The sequence below is a fragment of the Mixophyes fleayi genome, chromosome 7 (genome assembly GCF_038048845.1).
Source record: "Mixophyes fleayi isolate aMixFle1 chromosome 7, aMixFle1.hap1, whole genome shotgun sequence".
Lineage (NCBI taxonomy): Eukaryota > Metazoa > Chordata > Amphibia > Anura > Limnodynastidae > Mixophyes > Mixophyes fleayi.
Window position 1 is genome coordinate 96,235,088 of NC_134408.1, and position 20,413 is coordinate 96,255,500.

Below are 20,413 nucleotides of genomic sequence, written 5' to 3' on the forward strand. Positions count from 1 at the left end.
AATCGGTAAAACATGCAAAGATACCAAAGAAAATTTTCCAGGATTTCCAAAATCATTTACAAAAAATAACCTACCAAGTATATCCGAATATGAAATATCTATACTTCATAATACAATTATAGACTGTCCAGTTTAGCTGGGTACACACTACAGTGTTTTCAGACGATTATCAGGCCAATCAAACGATAAACGTCTGTTTGGCCCGGTATTGCATTAGTCTGTGCGTTTCAATGATGGCCGATTATCATTCCAAAGCACATCATAACGTTGGGTTTGATTTTTAAACTGGACTAAAAATGTCATTCAAAGATGGAAAGATGTCATTCCAATTCTGCAGTGTGTATGCACTCATGACCATCAGTGTTCATAGATCTCTATGGAGTTTGCAGAGTCACACGGTCTGAGTCATTAAGGAGTGCAAGGCAAAAACTAATTCAATTTGATACTGGACAAACCATGTAAGGGGTGCAAATTAGTTAATTATTTTGCATGTAAGTTAAATACTGGCTGCTTTTTTCATGCAGCACACAAATACTTAATAGCTTTATTTTTACACTGAAATTTAAAGTTGATCTAGGACATGCCCTACCCAAAATATAAATCTGTCCCCACATTTTAAATTTACCTCCCCCTCCAATGCAACATGGTTTTGCCTAGGTGCAAAGTTACTCCTTTTTTTGCTTTACTCTCCTTAATGACTCAGACCCATAATCTTTCAGCCGATCGATATGACAGATGAAGAGCACAGACCTGAAGATAAATTGTGTAAAAGTATAGTGTGTATACATGAATCGGCATGCTGATCGGGACTTTTTTTTTGTTCCTTTGTTGATAAAAATCGTTAAAGTTGTCGCATTGGGAGAAATTTTCTATAGTGTGTAGCCAGCCTAACAATGGCTCACACTATGTACAGAAATATCAATACCCAGTAAAAATGAACAGAATAAGTACAAAAAAACAATGGTTTTATCTCATAATCACCTCCAGTTTGGTTCAGTGTACCAGTTCAGGTTTTTAAGATACCACATCAGCATTCAGTGCTGTCTTTTAATTAAATGCCAAAGATGCCAATAACAGGTCAGCATGCACATTCCCACTACATAACAGGCAGCATAGTTCTGGCAGTGCAGATCAGGTAGCAAGAATTCTTCAGATCAATTATATTGATCTGAATAAGTTGATTATAACACACACACACAGATTGTTCACTAACGGCATCTGACCAAACTTAACTAATTTGTCACTTTATTGATTTGATTGCTTAACAGCCCATACAGTTTTCACAGAGTTAATCAAATATTTCCATACTGGATGACAAAATAAATGCAATTGTGGATAACGTAAGTCCACAGCAGGAGTGGCAGTAGGGCTTCACTAATAATGTGGGCAGAATTACCACCATTTTGTTCATTCTAAAAAAGAATATGGCCTATTATGTATGTATGACTTGAAATAAGCAATAAACATTTTATTTGTATATATTTATAAGTAGCATAAATAATCTAGTTGCACTAATTGAAATCTGTAATAAATACTAATTAATCTAGGCATTGAAATTGCACAAAGCAGAGCATAAAAGACTGGAAATCATTAGTGGAAGATTGAGACTCAAGATGTGTTCCAATTCTGAAGGAAATAGATTAATTCTGTAATACTTCTCTCAGGAGCACCAGGCAGGATTCAATACCATCCATCCATCTGCACCACTCAGAAGATATATATTTCTAGGTAACTCTCTAAGAGGGACTAACAAAGGTATCAATACCTAAAAATACTTTCTATCAGTTTAACCTTGATATATTATTTCCATGATTGATTAAGGAAAACGGAAGTCAATATGGTTTAGCATTTTTTAGGTTAATGCCCTGATATTGCTTTCTTTTCTAATATCATATTAATAATTTTCATCAGGGAGCACTATGGAAGTCTACTACCAAAGTATCATAATGGTATAGTAGTTTAACTAGTACTCTGATATAGAATAGTATATTTGTTGCAGAGCCTTAAAGGGTTATTATCATCTTATTCTTATGTCGCACCTGACTGGCACTTAATGCAATGTGGGTTAACATTGAGCTGCTTCAGTAAAAGGAGGCACACTGGAATACAAAAGGGATGCCATTATGAAAAGGACATTTGTTAACATTGAACATTACTTTACACATTAAAAATGTATAATTTTGCGTTCTGCAGATAATTTACTGACTTTATTTTCACTTTAACTAATATTTGCATTTGTAATTCTCTCTTGATGGAAATCTCACTTTGTACTTATTAATCATGATTTTGAGTTGTGATTGGCAGCCATGGAAGGAGGCTATAAGGCCAGTGGTATTATCAAAGCAGAGTAAGGCAGCTGGCTCAGGCAACAGAAAAATGTAAAGAATTTTTGTAAAAAAACTTGTTAGGAACCCCAGCAGCCAGTACCACAAAACCCGGAGTCTACTCCCAAAGTCTGGTGTTCACTGTTGCCCCTAGTGGTGGAGACAGACTTGGCCGCAGACAAACGGAGGGTCGTGAGATGTGTACCGGCTTGCGGAGAACCCAGGAAGGGAGAGTTATGGCAGACTGTGTATCCAAAGATCGAGCAGAGGTCAGGGGTCACTTGCAGAAAAGAATAGTCAAAAACACACCAAAAGGGTCAGGGTCACGAGCAGGTCAACAGAATCCGAGGTACAGGCCAAAAGATCAGGGATACAGGCAAGAAGGCAGAATCCAGTAGGCAGGCAAAAGGTCACAACAGCAATCCAAGACAAACTGAGAGCAGGTCAGCACTAGTGCACTACACAAACGCTATAACCGGCAGGGAGGCTAAGCCCTCCCTGCCTTATATAGTGACATGGGCCAATCAGGGCTTAGCCCTGTAATGACTGACAGAGTGGGGCCAAACAAGCAGGGCTTGATTAATTAGCCCGCAGGCCAGACAATTAGCGCATGCGCTCGGCTTTAGCACTTGCCGGGGCGCAGCGCTTCATACACTCGGCGTCCGGCCGTCCGGGCCTGAGTAACAGGAAATGACTTCCCGGCCGTCTCCATGACGACCGGGACGCTCGGCGGGACAGGGAGTGAGTCGTGGCGGTGCCCGCAGCCGCCGCGGCTCCTGACACTTCTAAGGTCTAATAAAAATTTAAACCAACCAATAATATAGGGACCATTTATTAAAAGTGACAATATTTGTGTTTTATTGTGTACATTACTCATATACAAATGTTTAGATAGTTTTTGCAAAGTATGAGAAGAGGACTGTTTTAATTGCTGCCTCAGACAGCAAAATAACTTGCCAACCGCCTACTTATACTGATCTACGCTTACACTCAAACAGGTCATAAGCACAAGAAAAGTATTTTAACATTTTCTTTGATAGCAAAAAACAAATTCACTATTAAATTAGATTTAAATAAAAGAAAACCCTCTATATTACAAAAGGTATAATCTTCCTTCTTGTGTGCGAACGAGTTTAGAACCGGGGGTGTATTGAAGATGGTGCAGGTGATGCAGCTGCCCAGGGCAAGGCCAAGGGGTTGCAATGGCTGCCCTCTATATGCTTAATGTCCAGTCCCCTAGGCCCACATGAATGCGGTGTATGCCAGAGGGCGGCACCACGGAGCTGCACTTGCTCGGTGACTGAGATGGCACAATGAGCAAGGGTGTCTGGTTTCCTGCTTTCTGCAGCAGCATCACTTACCTCAGGATGCTGTCAGTGGTGAGGAGCTGAGAGGAGCCAGCTAGCATTCAAGATGTAACAACATGAAGACGCAGAGAAGAGAAGATACTTCTGTCAGAATCGCCGGCTACTCTGCTCGTGTGTATCCCGTTGCCACGCCGCCGGCACCTTATTGGCTACTAGTATTATTTAAGGATGACTCTGACACCATGCTGGTGCCAGAGTATTGGTTCACCCTGCTCCAGTGTTCCTGTGTATTATTTGGCTTGTTCTGACTATTCCTTGCTCTCCAGTGTTTCCTTATTTGATCCAGGTTGTCTGACCATTCTACTGGATTCTTCCCTGTGTACCTCCTCTGTCTGCTCATTACCGAACCGGCTTACCTGATTACTCTCTCTTGTACCTTGCTATACGGCTCAGTAAAGGACTGCGACCTGCGCGTCTCCTGCGGAAAAACCCATACCTCCATGCGGGGTTCCTGGAGAAGACCGGGGGCGCGTTAGACTCCGCACCTTCTACTTGAGCTGCACCAACGTTAACAGGTACCCCTTGTTTCAGAGTTGTGACAGTATACTCTGGCCATGACTACTGAGGGTTCAGGAGAACCATCTGCCTGTGAGCTACTTCTTCACCTAGCACAACGAGTGGAGCAGCAAGAGACGGATCAAGCCCGCCTGCTTCAGTGTGTTCAAGGGGTTGTTACTTGACTAGACATCTTGCAAAGTTCCCTGACAGTTATGACTGCAGTAGTTTATACCACTACTGCTTCCTCCAGTCTGCGTATCCCACCACCAGAAAAGTTTGATGGATACCCTAAAAAGTGCAGAGGCTTTTTGATTCAATGTGCTATACAATTTGAATGCAATGCTGGAGCTTTCCCTTTGGAGCGGACCAGGGTAGCTTTCATAATGTCATGCTTGAGTGGCCAAGCTCTTGCCTGGGCCTTTTCACTCTGGGAGCGTAATCATCCTCTTCTTGGAAATTCCGCATCCCTCATTAAATCCTTCAGGAGGGTTTTTGATGAACCTCGGAGAGTGTCTTCAGCAGCTTCTGGATTATTAAGTCTTCACCAGACTATTAAGTCTCACCGTAGGACAATACGCATTGCAGTTCTGTACGCTGACATCAGAGTTAAAGTGGAGCAATGAGGCCTTGGCAGCAACCTTCTGTCAAGCATTGGCAGATCGAATGAATCAAGGATGAGCTTGTTTCAAGGGAACTGCCTTTGAATCTAGACATACTCATATCACTATATGTTAGGGTGGACTTGCTCTATCGGGAACAAACACAGAAACGATCTCCCTCCTGAGTTTTGTTTCACAGCTGGCACCCCAGTTCCAGAATCCGGTGACACTCCCGGAGGAACCTATGCAAATTAGACGTTCCTGTTTGTTCCCTGAGAAACGGGAGAGATGATTCAAGCAATGTCTCTGTCTTTATTGTGGTGGTCCTGGTCATCTTCTCAATGCCTGTCCCAAGAGACCGGGAAACTCTTCCTCCTAGACGGTAGAGGGAAGGCTGCCTTAGGAGATTCTGCATCTGCTCCCTATTCCAAGTATACTTCCGATCTTCTCATGGCTGTCACCCTGGATACCCTCAAAGGATTTTATCCTACCACGGCTTTTGTGGATTCCAGCTCCTCCGGGAACTTCATATCGGCGGCTCTTACTTCATGGCTCCAAATTTCTCTGAAATCTTTGCCTCAGCCACTCTCTCTTACGGCAGTTGATGGTAATCATGTCAGCAATGGTTCCATCTCCTACTTTAATTCACCTGTTAGGCTAACAGTAGGAGCTTTAAATAGAGAGACGATCCAATTTCTGGTGCTGCCCAAATCCATTAACCCACTAATATTAGGATCACCGGTGCTTTGGATGTATTTCCTCAATTTGACTGGGGTCATGCCCAGGTCACTGCCTGGGGTTCCGAGTGTCCTCTAAGATGTCTGCCCTCGGTTTCTCCTCCAGCTGCTCAGGTTGTCTGCCATTCCATTTACACAGACTCTGTTCTTCCTTCCACATACTTCCTCAGTAAGACTTAAGCTGAGACTCTCCCTCCTCATCATCCATGGGACTGCTATGTCGAATTGATTCCTGGCAAACAAGTCCCTAAAGGTCGGGGTTACCCACTTTCTTGGCCAGAGACTCAGGCCATGTCTCAGTACATTGCTGAGAATCTACAACTGGGATTCACCAGAAAATAATCCTCCCCATCAGGGTTTTTCTTTGTCAAGAAGAAAGACGGTTCTTTAAGTCCCTGTATTGACTATCGTTCACTCAATCATATAACTGTTAAGAAACGTTATCCATTGCCTCTTATCTCTGATCTGTTCGACAGAATCAGCGGATCTCAGATTTTTACTAAAGTTCATCTTCGAGAAGCTTACAATTTGATTCGAATTTGAGAAGGAGACTAATGGAAGATGGCTTTTAACACTAGAGATGGGCATTTTGAATACCTCTTGATGCCTTTTGACCTCTGTAATGCGCCAGCAGTCTTTCAATCTTTCGTCAAAGAAATGTTTCAAGACTTACTGTACACTTCGGTAGTGGTCTGTCTGGATGATATTCTGGTGTTTTCCAGGAACCTCTCCTCCCATCATGCTCATGTCAAAGAAGTTCTATCCAGATTACGCAAACATTGTTTCTAATGTAAACTAGAGAAATGCGTTTTCGAGGTGTCTAAATTTCCTTTAGTTGAATTCATTGTGTCTGGCAAGGGTTTACAGATGGATCCTGCTAAACTCTCCACTATTTTGGATTGGCCTCAGCCCCAGGGTCTTAAGGCAATTCAGAGATTTATCAGTTTTTCCAACTACTACTGACAATTTATTCAGGGCTGCTCAACTATCATTGCACCCATCACAACATTAATCATGAAGTCTGCCAATCCTAAATTCTGGTGGCCGGAGGCGGTAACAGCTTTTCTTACTTTAAAGAAGGCCTTCTCCTCTGCCCCTGTTCTTGTCCAGCCTGATCAGGAACAGCCTTTTTTCGTTGCAGTAGACGCCTCATCTATTTGAATTGGAGCTGTACTTTTTCAAAAATCTTCTACCTGCATTCACACTCCTTGTGGATTTTTCGCTAGACGTTTTCTTCCCAGTGAAAGCAACTACGGGATCGGTCACAAAGAACTCTTAGCTGTCAAATCCGCACTCGAGGAATGGTGTCATTTATTGGAGGGCGCTCTTCATCCAGTCACCGTTATTTTACGGATCATAGAAACCTTGTATTCATTCGTGAAGCCCGCTGTCCTAACCTTCGACAGTCTCGTTGGGCATCCTTCTCTGCACGGTCCAAACTGGTTCTTACCTTCTGTCCTGGAGTTAAGAACGGTCGAGCAGATGCACTCGCTCTTTTGATGATTCTGACCGTGTTGACATCTTTGGAACCTCAACCTATCATCGACCCCTTCAGTATTGTAGCACTTACCAGAGCAAAGACCTGTACTCCTCCTCCTGGCCAATCCTTCCTGGAAGCCCATTTAAGACTCAACTTTACGTTGGGCCCATTCTCATATTTCTGGTCATGCAGGAGTAAAAATAACTAATGCATTACTATGCCATTGGTTCTGGTGGCCCTCTATTAGCTTGGACAATCACAAATTTATTGCTACTTGTATAACCTGTGCCCAACATAAGACTTCCAGAAGAGTTCCTGCCAGCTTGCTTCACCCTTTACCCATTCCAAACTCGCCCTGGGAGAGCATTTCCATGGATTTCATCAAAGACCTTCCTTCCAGCGCTGGGTATAATACCATCTGGGTTGTCATCAACAGGTTCTCAAAGATATCTCACTTTGTACCATTATGTGGTTTAGCCTCTGCTAGTCAATTAGCTGTTACCTTCATTAAGGATTTTTTTAGGATCCATGGAGGAACTGAGGAGATCATCTCCGATCGTGGGGTCCAGTTCACTTCTTTTTTTTGAAGAGCATTTTGTAAAAATCTAGGCATGGACTTAAAGTTTTCATCTGGGTATCATCCCCAAACTAACGACCAAACACAACAAATAAATCAGGACCTAGAGACCTTCCTTCGGTGCTTTTCCTCTGAGAATCAAAACAACTGGTCTCAGCTTCTTCCCTGGGCAGAATTTTCTCATAACCATCATGTCCATGAGTCTACGGGATTTTCTCCCTTCTTTATTGTTTTTGAGACCCATGCTATTACCCCAGATCCTTTCGTTTCCTCAGGCTCCTCTGTTTCCGATGCTGATTCTCTTCTTCAAAAGTTTTGGCTCATTTGGTCCCGGACTAAAGAAAAATTGATTAAAGCCACTCAACATTATAAGACATTTGCTGATCGTCGCCAGAGACCTATGGCAATTCTTTCTGTAGGGGACCAGGTATGGCTATCCACCAGAAATTTGAAACCTCCTTCCCTCAGGTGCCACAACACTTTTCACGTCTCTTAGCAGAGACGTGAAAACGGAATGGTATTCGGGTCCCCGGCGGCGGTCGATGACGTCACGCCGCCGGCACCTTATTGGCTACTAGCACTATTTAATGCTGACTCTGAAACCATGCTGGTGCCAGATTATTGGGTCACCCTGCTCCAGCATTCCTGTGTATTATTTGGCTTGTTCTGACTATTCCTTGCTCTCCAGTGTTTCTTTATTTATCTCAGCTTATCTGACCACTCTATTGGATTTTCCCTGTGCACTGATCACTACTGGAAGTTACTGACTCGACTTGTCTAACCATTCTACTGGATTCTTCCCTGTGTACCTCCGTTGTCTGCATGTTACCGAACCGGCTTACCTGACTATTCTCTCTCGTACCTCGATATGTGACTTAGTAAAAGACCGCAACCTGCGTGTGTCCTGCGGAAAACCTTCGGCATACCTCCTTGCGGGTGTTACGAATCCCAGTACATTCACGAAGAGCAACAGAAGTGTAAAGCAAAGTGTCTTTATTCAGGTAAATACACAAACAAAGATAACTCAGATCCACTGATAAGAACAGGTTCCTAAGGAGACTGTATAGTAAAAAAAATGGCAGGAACAGGTATTATAAGTTTTACTCCAGCACCAGTGCTCTAGCCCATGGCACTAAAATGTCTAGTTACAACTATGTTTAGAATTGTCTCCTTTATTAAAACGTTCAGTGAGATCCCGAGATCATGCTGTCACGCTTCTTCGTGAGGTTCGAGTATTTGGTGGGCGGTTGCGGTGAGCATGCAATAAAAATTGACATGTTGCCTCTGCGTCCAGCAGAGTATAAGCAATTTTGTTCAAAGGAGGAGAATATGCTAATTCGTTTAGATCGGAAATGGGATTCTATAAAATTTCGAATTTATATGTATCGGAATTGTGTGGCGAGGGGAGGGTGGCATTTTATCCAAATTTCTTTGTATGATGTCGGGGTTGTTTTCCCCATAATGTGTAGGAAGCGGACAACCTTGTGCGATCTCCACCAGCGGGAGACTGCGTCTAACCAACCTGGCGGAAACAATGGATTAGTCCAAATGGGCATCAGGGGAGATGGGTAGGGGGCTAACGTGTGGCGTGTGTTAGCCAGGTCCCATTTGATTAATGTGAAGGAGATAGAGAGGCACATGTATGCCGAGGTGGGTCTGCAAGTTTTGAGGAACCATGGAAGGTGGTGGACAGGAGCATCTGGAGTCAGCGCATTTTCTATGTCCACCCACTTCCTAAGTCCGGGCTTGATGTGCCATGAGATGATGTGGCTAAGTTGTGTGGCTAGGTAGTATTCGCGTAGTAATGGGAGTCCCAGGCCTCCCGCCTCCGTGGGTTTGGAAAGTAGTGACTTACTCAAAAGTGTTATCTTACTTGAAGTGTTATCAGTGTCCTATGAGGGATTGGTAATGGTATTGTCTGGAATAAGTATAGAAGATGGGGGAGGGTGTTCATTTTGACTGCTTGCATTCTTCCTACCCAGGAGATGTACATGTGTTCCCATTTGGATAAGACTTGTTGAATACTTGTTAATAAGGGCAGATAGTTCAATCTGTACAGTCCCGAGTAGTGTTTGGTGATATTCACACCGAGATATTTGATGTAGTGAGTGCGCCACTGAAAAGTGTAGGACATTTGAAGAGCTTCTCAGGTGAGACGGGGGATATGAAGTGATAAGGCTTCTGATTTAGTGTCATTAATTTTATATCTGGACAGCTTTCCAAAGTGTGATAGTTCTAACATTAGGTTTGGAAAAGAAACGACCGGGATTGTTAGTGTAATAAGACGTCATCTGCAAAGAGGGATATTTTGTATTGGTTAGGGCCCAGGGAGATTCCAGTTATGTGAGGGATAAGGAGTATTCTAGCTGCCAGGGGTTCAATGCACAGGGCAAACAACAGTGCTGATAGTGGGCCGCCCTGTCTCGTACCGTTGTGTAGTTGAATGTAATTGGAGACCTGGCCATTGGTCATAACCTGCGAGGCGGGGTTTGTGTAGAGGGCAGTGACAGCCTGCATAAAATGGCCTCGAAAACCGGATGCCCTCAACATGGATAACATGAAGAGCCAAGAGACCCTGTCGAATGCCTTCTCCGCATCCAAGGCTAGTAGAAGTCAGGAAGGTTTATTCATGTTAATGTGGTACACTAAGTCAATTACTCTACAAGTATTGTCTAGTACTTGTTTGTTAGGAATAAAGCCCACCTGGTCAGGGTCAATAAGCTCAGCCAGGACTCCATTCATTCTACTAGCTAGGATTTTAGCGAAGAGTTTGATGTCAGTGTTGAGGAGGGAAATTGGGCGGTAATTAGAGCAATCAGTGTGGTTCTTGCCCGGTTTAGGCATAACTTTAATTGTGGAAGAGGTGGAGTCAGAGTGAAAGGAGTTCTTCTAGTCACTATCCAATGATGATTGTACACTTCAAATTGTGTGGTTCCAAAGCACAATGCGATTTAACAGCAAAAAGCAGCAGAGTAACAATTCAATAATATAAGTACAGTCGATTACATACGCATGCACCCTGGATCCAGCATACAGTCATTCAGTCCTGAAGTCTGTGGTTGAGAATAGTGTCTGCTGGGCCCAGAGCTCCTGCTTATATACAGTTGGTGATACAGTGAAAACAATACAGATGATTTGACATGTTTCCATAGGTTCAGGCTTCAGGACTGTCCACTGTAATGCAGGTCATTGGCCAGTTCAAACGATGCCCTCAAAGGGTGGGGGTCATCTCTCCAAAAGATGCATACTAATTTTCCCGCCGAAAGCTGGTTCAAACTGGTCTATTTACATTACATACACAATACCATTCTGATCATTTATTCCCTATAATCCATATCTTGCATACGCAAGGTGCGATCCTTTAGGCGATTGAACCGGACACCTGATATGTTTCCTGTATCTTAAACCTTTAAACTCACTAAAGTGTATATAATATTATAATATTTAACTATAAACTCTGCTACATTTCATTATAAATAACTATGTGTTGCAACTATTTTAAATATGAATTAATTACAAGTGTATGTGTTTGTGTAAATGTGTGTATAAGCGTTCGCACGTGTTGTGGTGAATTACGCTCCTTCACGCCGTAGCGTGCTATTTGCATAATTTCATACATAGACAATCAGATTGATAGATATTGATTTGAAATGGCCATATCCAATTATTTGACTTTGACAAAGGTATCACCGTGTAGTATCAAGTCGAACAGGTGAGTGAGTTTTGGGAGCAGTGTGGGGGCAAATGTTTTGTAATAGGACATAGTGAGTCTGTCTGGGCTCGGTGATTTAGAGGGCTTCTGAGAGCTGAGGGCAAGTTTAACCTCTTCTTCAGAAATGTCCTCAGATAGCGCTTCTGCTTTAGTCTGGGTTAATGTCGGTAGGTGTCAGGAAAGCAAATAGTTGCCAGAGTCAGAGTCGTGTCGGTCAGCGTCCCCTTGGGTAGGTAGATTATAAAGAGCCTCATAGAAGGAACAAAGGTTCTTGTTAATTATTTGGCAGTCATTAGGCAAAGAGCCCCTAGAGTCCCGTATGACGTTAACTGTTTTGGAGGCACGTTTGGCCTTAAAACTGTTTGCTAAAAGAGAATCGGCTTTGTTACCGTTTTTCGTAGAATCTCTGTCCCAACCAATGGAGGCTCTATTCAGTGTTTTCAGCTATAAGGTGGCTAAGTTCCCCTCGCAATTGAGTTGAGTTAGGGTCTGTATGGAGTGAGTGTGTTTGTGTTGTTTTTTGAGTGCGGCGATCTGTGAGGAAAGTGAATCGATGTGCTCCATCTTCTGCTTTTTACAGGTAGAGGCAAATTTAATGACCTTCCTGCGAAGTACTGCTTTGTGTGCTTTCCACATGGTGGGGAATCGTAAATCAGTTTGTCTTTCATCAGGCTCTGGAAGCTGGGGAGTGTCACGGTTACAAACAGAAGTACAGCTAGGAGTCACAAATATGGTGGAAACACTCTGTGTTTATTTGCAGACTGGAAGGGCAGCGTCCCCTCTGGAGCAGACTGGAAGGGCAGCGCCCCCTCTGGAGCAGACTGGAAGGGCAGTGCCCCCTCTGGAGCAGACTGGAAGGGCAGCGTCCCCTCTGGAGCAGACTGGAAGGGCAGCGCCCCCTCTGGAGCAGACTGGAGCTCAGGAACAGAGACAGCGGCTGAAGACTCGGAACCGGAGACAGAGGCTGAAAACTCGGAACCGGAGACAGAGGCTGAAAACTCGGAACCGGAGACAGAGGCAGGAAACTCGGGACCGGAGACAGAGGCAGGAAACTCGGGACCGGAGACAGAGGCAGGAAACTCGGGACCGGAGACAGAGGCAGGAGACTCGGGACCGGAGACAGAGGCAGGAGACTCGGGACCGGACACAGTGGCAGGAGACTCGGGACCGGACACAGTGGCAGGAGACTCGGGACCGGACACAGTGGCAGGAGACTCGGGACCGGACACAGTGGCAGGAGACTCGGGACCGGACACAGTGGCAGGAGACTCGGGACCGGACACATTGGCAGGAGACTCGGGACCGGACACAGTGGCAGGAGACTCGGGACCGGACACAGTGGCAGGAGACTCGGGACCGGACACAGTGGCAGGAGACTCGGGACCGGACACAGTGGCAGGAGACTCGGGACCGGACACAGTGGCAGGAGACTCGGGACCGGACACAGTGGCAGGAGACTCGGGACCGGACACAGTGGCAGGAGACTCGGGACCGGACACAGTGGCAGGAGACTCTGGAGGCAGATGATGTGATCTCAGAGCTAGAGGCAGATGATGTGACCTCAGAGCTGGAGACAGAGGCTGGCACCTCGGCACAGGAGACAGAGGCTGGCACCTCGGCACAGGAGACAGAGGCTGGCACCTCGGCACAGGAGACAGAGGCTGGCACCTCGGCACAGGCGGCTGGAGCTGGCAGATTGGGTCTCTTCCCAGAGAACAGAAATGGTGGAGCATAAATAATTTTGGAATGCGGAGAGGAAATAACAGGAGATGGTTCAGTAAGCTGACGTCCTGCAAGAAATGTGCATTGCTGGCACAGTAGAGACACAACTTGTATGTTATCCTGCGCCGCCGTTCCTCTTCGGTCAGATGGGGGCATGGACCACCTGTGTACTGGGAATTTGTTACCCCATAGTTCATAGAAAACAGCAAATTTGTAGAAGTATTTTTAAGAGGTGCTGTTTGCACAGGTTCATCAGCAGAGAAGGTTGATTTAGACAGATCAGCAGCTTCTGAATTAGGAGAGACAGAATCTGACAGTCTCCTGAGCGGGTCCAAAAGCAAAGTGGAAAATTTAGCCAACTGGGAACGTAGCAATATAATGTCCATCTGTAAAGTTTGTAGCAGTGGCAATTCCAAGACTGGTGAAACAGACATGTTGCAAACACAAATGAAAACTTGATTGCAGAAAAGGGTCCCAGAAATAAAACTAAACTTTCACCTGACTCCAAAGCTGTTTTGTGGGCTGGTTATACTGTCACGGTTACAAACAGAATTACAGCTAGGAGTCACAAATATGGTGAAAACACTCTGTGTTTATTTGCAGACAAGTATAAATAACAGGTAGTCAGGAGTAATGGTAATTACCAGGTGCAGGCTGATGCAGGAAATAATATAAATGTCCAGAAACAAGCAGGTATGCAGCTAATGCAGGGAAGCAGGGGTATGAACAGATTCCAGGCAGCATGAACCAGAGGAGCAAGGCAGGAGGAAGAATCCACAGGTAACACAGGATATGACATCAGAAATAGGACAACAATAACCAGCAATGTGTGCTGGGAGTGACAGGTATATAAAGGGAAAACCACACCCAGATGCATGGGATAATTGGTGAACATGAAGGTTAACCCCTAATGCACACAATAAGGCACAATAGCAGCACCTCTGGTGAATGGAGGTACTGCCAATACAAATACAATAATAAAGGCAAAAAGGCAGGAGCTGCCATGCAAAGCAGCATGTAATGCATAAGCTGTAGGCAGATCGTGACAGGGAGCCTGAGGAGCGCACCATTCAGTCTCCACGTAGATCCCATGCCACCAGTGTAGCTAGATCAAAAGTTGCCTTGGTGGCCGAGTGGTCAGACCAAGGCTTGGAGTGAATATTGGCCGAGATTAAAGAGGACATTAGATGTGGGCAGCAGAGGAGGAAATCGAGTATGAATCATGTGGGTGTGAGTAGAAGGTATAATTCCTCGCTGAAGATTATGTGTCAAATAGTCCCGCCTCCATAATGTGTTTGTTGAGGGGCTTGGAGCCCGGGGTGTGTGTCCGCACTGAGGATCTACACAGTCGATCCAGAGTCTGGGAGAGTACCGTGTTAAAGTTGCCTCCCAGCAGGACTCTACTGTGCCGATGAGTATGAAGTTCGCAAAAAAATATGAAAAAAGAAGGCATGGCCTGTATTGGGGGCATATGCCGTCGTCAGTGCTATAGGTAAAGAACCAATCTTACCTATTAATATAAGAAAGCGACCTTCTGCATCAGTGACTGTCTTGGTTATTGTGAGGTGGACAGAGTAATAGACTATAGGGTATCTCCTGGAGGACAGCAAGTGGTGATCCTTCTTGAAGTGAGTCTCCTGCAGGTATACAATATCGGCATGGTATTTGTTAACAAAAGAATGTAATAGTGACTGCTTTTGAGGGGTATTCAACCCTTTAACATTCAATGGAAGAATAGTGAAAGGCATGAGCAGTTCTACAATGAACAAGAAAGGGTAACAAAGGTGAGTTTACTGAGCGAATTAGGGCTTGGGAACTGTGTAAAAAAGGGGAGGGGGAGTGAGCAACATGGAGAAGAGTCAGGGGGTAGGGAGAGGAGGGAATTCAGAGATTCCCTGTTACGGGGAAGTCCACCACCAATTGGGAGCCATGGGGAGGGGCTCATGGGTGGGTCTGTGAACCACTTTCAAGGCGGGTGATAGTGTCAAAGGTGAATATGGTAATCCCTGTGTAGTGGGGATGCAAGGAGGGTGGCGGCTAACACCGTCCAGAACATTCACATGAATAAAGTTAACAGCGTGGATTGTGGGGTAAAGAGTATATAAAGTTAAACAACCAACAAAAAACAGAGTACAGTTGCAACAGAATATTAACAAAACAGAGTTGTATCAAGGCGCATATGAGAACAAGCATTATCCTTTAACATGTACATCCCCTGTGTCCCAAGTCCAAATCTCAGGGATACAGGTAAAACGGGAGATTAGAGGACTCACACGTCAGTAAAACATAAACAAATGTAAAGTCACAGAGTAGTATTAACGGCGCACTAAAGACCAGCGGGTATACTAGGGAAAGAGAAGGTATGTTAGAACATAGCAGTTAGTGGTCTCATGCAGGTTGTGAGCTCCTGGGGGAAGGGGCAGGATTGGATTTAGCGTAAGAAGTGGCGGCCCTCTTCCAAGGTTTTTGATTGCCACCTGACGTCCTCCTGCCTCCACCACCAGTCGAAATGGGAAGCTCCAGCAGTACTTGAATCCTTGGTCCCATAGGGCTGCAGTGATTTCTTTTAAGTCCTGTCTCTTAGCAATAATGGACGGTGCTAAGTCCTGAAATATTTGAAGTTTGGAGCCTTCAAAGAAAATAAAATTGGAATTCCTGGAGCTCAATGTGATTTTAAATGAGAGGATTTTCAGGGTGACATCTCTTGAGGGGATAGACTCCTTCGGTTTTGGCCGAAGGGCTCTGTGGGCCCTCTCAATGTGGATCTGAGAATTGGAGAGGGAGGGCATCAGGTGAATAAAGAGACATAATAGGTAAGGTTCCAGGGATAGTGCATCAATATCCTCTAGAATATTCCGGATGCGGAAGTCATTTCTTCTCTTGCGGTTTTCAAGATCTCCGTTTTGTCGTGGAGAAAGTCAAGTTCTCTGTTGAGATATTACAAGTCTCGACCTGTTTTGGTTTGAAAGGTTTGGCATTGTGAGTGGGACTGCTCCAGGGTGGAGGTGCGCTGATCCAAGTCAGAAATGTCCTTTTTCAGTTCCCCCAATGTTTTTTGGAATTCAGTAGTAAGGGTATGTTTAAGGTCCATGAGGAGGAAGCGAAGATCAGAGATATCTTTCTTCATTGCTGGGATATCTTCTACTTCGATGTCCTCTTTCTGAGATTGTCAGTTTCAGGGAGATGAAGAGCCAGCGGAGCGTGACTTGTCTTGTCTAGAAAAATGGTGTGTGATTTCGTCAGTCTGCCCCTTTTTTGTTTTTGGATGCAGCTTTATTCATGATTAAAGAGGAATTAGATAAAGATTGTTGTAAGTATATAGATTGTACTTGCCCGGTAGGTAATACTCTGGAGGGATGCGTCCTCTGTCTCACATCATAGAAACAGTGAGGCTGAGAGTCAAAGTAAGGGGACCTGGTTCACTTGGATGCAGTGGAAGTCAATATAGAGAATAGTAAAACAGACCTTGCCCCATACATTTTCACCACTAGGTGACGGGTTTATTCAGGTTAACCCTTGCAGCTTTCCAAGAGAATAGGTTTGCTTCCAGTGCAGCAGTGCTTAATAGAGAGAATTTATGCCTGCTGTGAACCCGTAAAGTCTTCCAGTTCTTATGTAACAGTGCAGTGCTACCACAGCCATTTATCACCAGCGTCCCCTCACTCTACCCCACTCCTGTTAACGCTGCTTGCTCCATGGACCAGTCTCATGCAGGACAACAAAGTTCAGGCAAGATGGCGCCGGCTGGGAGTCTTTCCTGGCGAGAGATCTGGGATTCAGTCCCGTCCACCAAGCAAGTAGGTGGGCAGTGTATGTGGACCCGCTGGTCAGCGCTAACAGGCTGACCTCTCAACAGCACTGATTGGGAGGTCTAGCATTAGACTCTGCACCGTGTACGTCCAGCGGTATACAGCGGGTGAGCCGCCCAAATCAGCATGAGGTAAGGCGGCTGCTGTACAGGTGTCTGCACTCGGTGGGGTGAGTGAGGGGAAAGTGGGGTGGGGGTGAATCTCTGTCGAATTCCCAGAATTGGATAGCAGGGGTCTTTTTTTAGAGGTTTTGAGGAGCAGAGCTCAGCAAGATTGTTTCCACTCTCTTTGGCTCCTGTGTTATTTTTAACTGTGTCACTTCTGGGTTATATGGTTTCGAACACATTGATCAAAGTGTGATCAGAAATGTGCTTTCCCAAAAAAATGTGTTCCAGCTCTTCCAAGCAGATCCTGTAAACTAGACATGCCTGAACCGGCGACAAATTGTTTCTGGAACTGGCCAAATTGGCCAATTTTTTTCAAAACTTGCTGGAATTTCTCAAATTTTTGATCAATAAAAAATTTCAAACTAATTTAAAAAAGTGGGACATATTCAAGCCAGTTCACACATGTTCAAACATATTTGAGTTTACAATGATTTTTTTTCTAATAGTGAATGGTAAAATTTGAACTTTCAACACTGTAGTGTTTGATGTTTGCATTAATAAAAACTTCAAATACTTTAAATTAATTAACTATAGTATTTAAATATTGTTTAATAGTATTTAAAAATACAAATTTTAATGTGAACACAAACAATGGACTTAAGACTTCTTCACAGACATCTTCATTGTCTTCAATCTGGTGACATTCGATTGAATTTAAAATCAGCAAAAGATTTTTGAGCATCTCTAGTGCAAACATTTGCACCTAAGAAGACGTTTTGCTCAATCTGGGAAAAGTAGTTTCAGTTGCACAAAAATAGAAGTGCGATATCAAAAAAGAGCATTTGTACTTGCACTATCAGTTACAATATTTTCAGTTCGTAAATGACACTTATAGATCACATTCACAATATTGTTTGCATTATTTACTGTGTTCCATGGTTAGTATTTTTAGTGAAGTATTTAACTTTCATACATTCTTTTATCTGGTTGTAAGTTTTCCTTAGATGCAGCATCTGTACAATTTTTGAGGTGGAGGACTTGCATTGGGTACCAGACTTTACCCCCACAACAGTGCAGTCACTAGTCTCAGGTCTTCTTGGCAACCAGAATGTTAAAGCAACTCTAAAAGATCACCTACAGAGTCCATGTGCAACTTGTATATTTTAATTCTCCTAATTTTCCACCTTTATTTGACATCTCTTCAAACTTAAACCCCTCCCCATTCGGCTCCAGCTAAAATATCCCCATAATCATTTTGCCTTTGTAGTTATGAGTTCTACATATCCATTGATTGTTTAGACTGGACAATAAAGGCTGGTCATTCAGAATGGAGCTGCACTGATTACAGCAGATTCAACCAATTAGATTGTCGAAAGTCATTCCTGTTATGAAAACTTTTTCATACATGTAATTGAAATTCTTCAAACTACAAATTGTTGGAGTGGGTTTAGGTTGCCGAAGATCATTTTAACAATTTATAACAGCAACATTACAATTTAACGCTTGTGCAATTATTTGACCAGTGTTTAGTATATACAAGGGATGTCTATTAAATAACGAGACTGATTAAATAACTCACCTTTATTTATTGGTATTACAAATTTAATGTTTGTCCCCTTCAATATACTCCCCATTTGCACTAATACATCGCTGTAGTCTTGTTTTCCACTGGTTGAAGGCATGGAGCAAATCAATTTCTGTCACTTCTTTCAACATATCTGCCGTTTTCTTCTTTACAGTATCAACTGACTCACAATGTGTCCCTTTAGCCACTGATTTAACTTTTGGGAAAAGATAAGAATCTCAAGGTGCTAAATCGGGCGAATATGGAGGATGTTCAAGTGTAGTAATGTGTTTGTTGGTCAAAAACTGCTTCACAGAAAGTGCTGTGTGAGCAGGAACATTGTCCTGGTGAAGAAAGAAACCATTTTTCCACAGTTGTGGCCTTTTCTTTCTGACTCGTTCTCTCAGCTTTTACAAACTTCCTTATAATAATGCTGATTAACTGTTGTGCCTTCTGGAACCCATTCTTCCAAAATTACACCCTTGATATCGAAAAAAACAATGAGCATAGCTTTGACTTTTGACTTGCTTTGACAAGCTTTTTTCATTCTTGCTGATGACGGTGTTTTCCAGTGCATTGATTGTCTTTTGGTTTCAGGATCGTACTGGAAGATCCAGGTCTCATCACAAGTGATTACTTTATGAAACAGGTTTGGATCTGTGTCAAGTTGCTGCAGAATGTCAACACAACATTCCTTGTGACGTTGTTTTTGCTCTGGTGTAAGAACCCTTGGGACCATCTTTGCACAAACTTTCATCATGTTAAGATCCTCACGCAAAATTTACCATACGGTGTCTTTGTTAATGTTCACGGATTCAGCTATCATTCGAACCCTGAGTCAGTGGTCTTTTTCGTACAATCTTACTGATTATTCTCTACACTTTCTTTGGTTCTTGAAGTGAAAGGTCGTCCAGGGCATTCATCATCTTCGACATTCTCACGTCCCTCGCTAAATCTTTTGTGCCACTCAAACACACACACGCACGAGACAGGAAGTCATTCCCATAGGCCATAGTAAGCATTTGAAAACATTCTGTTGGTATTTTGTGCAATTTTAATAAAAATTTCAAATTGACACGTTGTTCAACTTTTAGCATTTTTTTCAGCACTCTACAGAAAACACAACCAAATTTAATGGCGACTCATAATCAACTGAACGTCAGAGTGTTGCAGCTTGTCATGTAGGTTCAGACCAGTTCAAGGTTACTACGAATGCAGTTATAACTGATTCTGACTGCTTTGTTTACTAGGTTGAATCACAGTCTCGTTATTTAATAGACAAACTTTGTATACATTACATGATGTAGCAGTTTTTGCCTGTAAATTTTTTCATTGCTAAATGTTTCCCGTACAACCACTTTTATTTTTAGCTACAGTTTAACTAAAGCCCAGCGACAGTTTCATTGAAATCTTTTAGCAATAATTTCTACTAACACTGTTTGTACAACTACTAAAAAAAATTAACAATAGACTGCTCTGAGTAGTAGTCCCTATATATTGTCTATATATATATTGTCTGCCTTTTAGGCTCCCCAGACTATTATTTCACATGATTCAGCACTTGTATTGAAACAACATGTACTATTTTTGGGGAAATATTAGGGATTTTTTAACAAATATTGACCATCTTCTTAATGTTTAGAAAAGCTGTATCTTTACTATAAACTTATTGCCCTGCCAGAGCATGGCACCTCAAGCTTTGCATTCTACAGGTATACCTGTCTGGAGTGTTTAGCACCTGGTCTAATAGATAGATTCAGTTATTTATGTGATGTGAGGATCAATAAACATTATAAATATTGTTTAATAATTTTTGATTTATTTACTGTTAAAGAACATTTGCATCATACAGCTTCAAAGTGGCTACTTTTGACAAGCATTGTAACATTGCTCACTAAATATAATAATAACTAGAGA